Source organism: Nerophis ophidion, linkage group LG25 (genome assembly GCF_033978795.1).
Source record: "Nerophis ophidion isolate RoL-2023_Sa linkage group LG25, RoL_Noph_v1.0, whole genome shotgun sequence".
In the NCBI taxonomy this organism is placed as follows: Eukaryota; Metazoa; Chordata; class Actinopteri; order Syngnathiformes; family Syngnathidae; genus Nerophis; species Nerophis ophidion.
Window position 1 is genome coordinate 6916040 of NC_084635.1, and position 6000 is coordinate 6922039.

Sequence of the window (6000 nt, forward strand, 5' to 3'; positions counted from 1 at the left end):
ATGGATGGACGGACAAGTTGATTCAATGGTGTTTGGAAAAATAAACCAAAGTACCCTCTGAAAGAATAACTTACTTATAGTTGCCAAAAATTCTGGCATTTTCAAGAAAATCACAAAATAAGCCCGCGGAATCCTGGACAGACTGATTTACATATGGTACAATATTAAAATGGTACTTCAAACGTTTCATAAACAGACCATAGTCCATCCATCTATATAGATTATGTTCCATTTCGCTGTTTGAAAGGGATGCAAAAAGCTGGCAATAACAATGCAGTGTGAAAGCATCTACAGGGAGAATAGCGACTGCCCATTGTTGAGTCACCGCATTAAGCCCTGGAAGCATCTGGCATTATCTCCACAACATCTGGCCATCCGAGATCCACCCCCACGTAAGTGAACTGACAACTACTTAGTAAGATACAGACAGAATCCAGGTACTAAGTGCAGCAAAAACATGACAATGAACAGACTCGGCTGCCAACCTTCTCCATCATCACCGTAAACGGTATCCTAGGTAACATACTCCTTACAAGCTTTCCAGAGGTGGGTAGTAACGCCCTACGTTTACTCCGTTACATCTACTTGAGTAACTTTTGGGATACATTGTACTTCTAAGAGTAGTTTTAATGCAACATACTTTTACTTTTACTTAAGTATATTTACATAATAGAAACGCTACCTTTACTCCATTTATCAACATTCAGCTCGCTACTCGCTATGATTTTTATCGATCTGTTAATGCACGCTTTGTTTGTTTGATTTGTCAGACAGACCTTCAAAGTAGGATCTATCACATGACTGCGTTTCACCAATCAAATGCAGTCACTGGTGACGTTTGACCCCGTTTCACCCATCAAATGCATTCACTGGTGACGTTTGACTCCGTTTCACCAATCAAATGCAGTCACTGGTGACGATTGACTCCGTTTCACCAATCAAATGCAGTCACTGGTGACGTTTGACCCCGTTTCACCCATCAAATGCATTCACTGGTGACGTTTGACTCCGTTTCACCAATCAAATGCAGTCACTGGTGATGTGGGACTCTGTTTCAACAATCAAATGCAGTCACTGGTGACGTTTGACTCCGTTTCACCCATCAAATGCAGTCACTGGTGACGTTTGACTCCGTTTCACCCATCAAATGCAGTCACTGGTGACGTTTGACTCCGTTTCACCAATCGAATGCAGTCACTGGTGACGTTTGACTCCTTTTCACCAATCAAATGCAGTCACTGGTGACGTTTGACTCCATTTCACCCATCAAATGCAGTCACTGGTGACGTTTGACTCCATTTCACCCATCAAATGCAGTCACTGGTGAGTATTTGACTCCGTTTCACCAATCAAATGCAGTCACTGGTGACGGTTGACTCTGTTTCACCAATCAAATGCAGTCACTGGTGACGTTTGACTCCGTTTCACCAATCAAATTTAGTCACTGGTGACGTTTGACTCCGTTTCTCCAATCAAATGCAGTCACTGGTGACGTGTGACCCTGTTTACCAATCAAATGCAGTCACTGGTGACGATTGACTCCGTTTCACCAATCAAATGCAGTCACTGGTGACGTTTGACTCCGTTTCACCAATCGAATGCAGTCACTGGTGACGTTTGACTCCGTTTCACCCATCAAATGCAGTCACTGGTGACGTTTGACTCCGTTTCACCAATCGAATGCAGTCACTGGTGACGTTTGACTCCGTTTCACCCATCAAATGCAGTCACTGGTGACGTTTGACTCCGTTTCACCAATCAAATGCAGTCACTGGTGACGGTTGACTCCGTTTCACCAATCAAATGCAGTCACTGGTGATGTTTGACTCCGTTTCACCAATCAAATTTAGTCACTGGTGACGGTTGACTCCGTTTCACCAATCAAATGCAGTCACTGGTGACGTTTGACTCCGTTTCACCCATCAAATGCAGTCACTGGTGACGTTTGACTCCGTTTCACCCATCAAATGCATTCACTGGTGACGTGTGTTACCGTTTCACCCATCAAATGCAGTCACTGGTGACGTTTGACTCCGTTTCACCCATCAAATGCAGTCACTGGTGACGTTTGACTCCGTTTCACCCATCAAATGCATTCACTGGTGACGTGTGTTACCGTTTCACCAATCGAATGCAGTCACTGGTGACGTTTGACTCCGTTTCACCAATCAAATGCAGTCACTGGTGACGTTTGACTCCGTTTCACCAATCAATTTTAGTCACTGGTGACGTTTGACTCCGTTTCACCAATCAAATGCATTCACTGATGACGTTTGACTCCGTTTCACCCATCAAATGCAGTCACTGGTGACGTTTGACTCCGTTTCACCCATCAAATGCATTCACTGGTGACGTGTGTTACCGTTTCACCCATCAAATGCAGTCACTGGTGACGTGTGTTACCGTTTCACCAATCGAATGCAGTCACTAGTGACGTTTGACTCTGTTTCACCAATCAAATGCAGTCACTAGTGACGTTTGACTCCGTTTCACCAATCAAATGCAGTCACTGGTGACGTTTGACTCCGTTTCACCCATCAAATGCAGTCACTGGTGACGTTTGACTCCGTTTCACCAATCAAATTTAGTCACTGGTGACGTTTGACTACGTTTCACCAATCAAATGCAGTCACTGGTGACGTTTGACTCCGTTTCACCAATCAAATGCAGTCACTGGTGACGTTTGACTCCGTTTTACCCATCAAATGCAGTCACTGGTGACGTTTGACTCCGTTTCACCCATCAAATGCAGTCACTGGTGACGGTTGACTCCGTTTCACCAATCAAATGCAGTCACTGGTGACGTTTGACTCCGTTTCACCAATCGAATGCAGTCACTGGTGACGTTTGACTCCGTTTCACCAATCGAATGCAGTCACTGGTGACGTTTGACTCCGTTTCACCAATCGAATGCAGTCACTGGTGACGTTTGACTCCGTTTCACCCATCAAATGCAGTCACTGGTGACGTTTGACTCCGTTTCACCCATCAAATGCAGTCACTGGTGACGTTTGACTCCATTTCACCAATCAAATGCATTCACTGGTGACGTTTGACTCCGTTTCACCAATCAAATGCAGTCACTGGTGACGTTTGACTCCGTTTCACCAATCGAATGCAGTCACTGGTGACGTTTGACTCCGTTTCACCCATCAAATGCATTCACTGGTGACGTTTGACTCCGTTTCACCAACCAAATGCAGTCACTGGTGACGTTTGACTCCGTTTCACCAATCAAATCGAGGTCTGGAATTGAGAAACTTACATTTATGAATATACAACTTAGCCAATAGTATAATGAGGTTTCAAAGGTAAAATTCATTTTCAAATTTTTTGTCAATACAGTGTAAAACCAAATATATCAATCAATCAATCAATGTTTACTTATATAGCCCTAAATCACTAGTGTCTCAAAGGGCTGCACAAACCACTACGACATCCTCGGTAGGCCCACATAAGGGCAAGGAAAACTCACACCCAGTGGGACGTCGGTGACAATGATGACTATGAGAACCTTGGAGAGGAGGAAAACAATGGATGTCGAGCGGGTCTAACATGATACTGTGAAAGTTCAATCCATAATGGATCCAACACAGTCGCGAGAGTCCAGTCCAAAGCGGATCCAACACAGCAGCGAGAGTCCCGTTCATAGCGGAGCCAGCAGGAAACCATCCCAAGCGGAGGCGGATCAGCAGCGCAGAGATGTCCCCAGCCGATACACAGGCAAGCAGTACATGGCCACCGGATCGGACCGGACCGGACCCCCTCCACAAGGGCGAGTGGGACATAGAAGAAAAAGAAAAGAAACGGCAGATCAACTGGTCTAAAAAGGGAGTCTATTTAAAGGCTAGAGTATACAAATGAGTTTTAAGGTGAGACTTAAATGCTTCTACTGAGGTGGCATCTAGTTGCTTAAGAGATACTCCTGGCTCTAGATATTTTCATTGCCATTTTGATGTTTTTGTGCATTACTTGTTGCCGTTATCATTAAACAGGTTACTCATCAGTTAGTCAGTACTTGAGTCGTTTTTTCACGACATACTTTTTACTTTTACTCAAGTAAATATTTGGGGGACTACTCCTTACTTTTACTTGAGTAATACATCTCTAAAGTAACAGTACTCTTACTTGAGTACAATTTTCTGGCTACTCTACTCACCTCTGAAGCTATCTAACTCTACCTCAGTTAGCTCATTTATTTTAGGATTTAATGCAATTAGGTCGACAGTCACTTCACTCCTTTCTCGAACATTAGCAGCGCTGCTCCGATGTAATAATGCTAATGCAGTCCAAACTCTACCATCATAGGATTAACCTAAGCTTCAGATGATACGCGGACATCTTTATCCCTATCTGCTGCCCTTAATCATTTAGCGTGCCACCGAAAACTCTGTGGCCCACAGCTGGCGACTGAATGGCCGGTCAATGTAAGATAGAGCTGGCACAATAACTGACCCATAAAATTTAAGCCCGGGATTCACTCATGAATCAGGGTAACACTGGATATCTGGTTTGTTGTTGTGTAACGCCGTGGTCGCCAACCTTTTCCTGTACCGCGACTTGAGACGCAAGCTGTCTGTCAGCTCGTTATGCTTCAATTCAAACTCCGAGCCAAATCCGTGGTTGGAGTTGTTTTTGTCACAGGGTTGTGGCTTTTGAGCAATAAAGAGTGAATATTGATACTGCGTTGTCTATACGTGAAAGAAACATGAGGACATTTGATCGGGGCATTGATGTGTATTGAAGATCTGCGTAAGTCCTGAAAATTTGCGCACATCCGCCACTGTAGTCCGTGGAAATATCTGTGGTGGAAATATCGGGAATTTAACACGGGGCCTCATCCTCTTCGTGACGCCAATTTTATGTGGTGGCCTGTACGGGGACGGCATTTTTAAGTGGTCGAAAAGTCAGAATCTTAAACACGAAAAAATAGAGAGTTTATTACAACAGTTTTAACGACTCACAATCAGATAATACAAAGTTGGATTGAATCGATATGAAAACAGACAGTGTATCCGGAGACGAAAGATGGTGAACCCTCGTGAAAGAATTAAGAAAGAGCACACAACAGGCTTGGTCTTCCCTTCTTATTTATACGCTCCGTGATGACCTGATTTCTATCATAACAACTTGTGTAACTGTCCAATGTTCAGGGTGACTTGACCTCTCGTGTCGTGTCACCCCCCCAACTTGGTCAGTGAGACTTGACCTCTTATGTCGTGTCCTTCTCAATGTATCTAGGTGGAAGTTACCCAAAACAGATTTATCAATCAATCAATGTTTATTTATATAGACCTAAATCACAAATGTCTCAAAGGACTGTACAAACCACTACGACTACGACATCCTCGGAAGAACCCACATAAGGGCAAGGAAAACTCACACCCAGTGCGACGCCAGTGACAATGATGACTATGAGAACCTTGGAGAGGACTTCATATGTGGGGACCCCCCCCACCCCCCCTCTCTAGGGGACCGAAAGGGATGGATGTCGAGCGGGTCTAACATGATACTGTGAAAGTTCAATCCATTGTGGCTCAAACACAGCCGCGAGAGTTCAGTTCAAAGCGGATCCAAGACAGCAGCGAGAGTCCCGTCCACGGGAAACCATCCCAAGCGGAGTTGGATCAGCACTCGTAGAGATGTCCCCATCCGATACACAGGCAAGCGGCCCATCCTGGGTCTTGACAAGCGGTCCATCCTGGGTCCCGACTCTGGACAGCCAGTACTTCATCCATGGTCATCAGACCGGACCCCCTCCACAAGGGAGGGAGGGACAGAGGAGAAAAAGAAAAGAAGCGGCAGATCAACTGGTCTAAAAAGGAGGTCTATTTAAAGGCTAGAGTATACAGATGAGTTTTAAGGTGCTTCTACTGAGGTAGCATCTCGAACTGTTACCGGGAGGGCATTCCAGAGTAGTGGAGCCCGAACGGAAAACGCTCTATAGCCCTCAAACTTTTTTTGGGGCTTTAGGAATCACTAATAAGCCAGAGTCCTTTG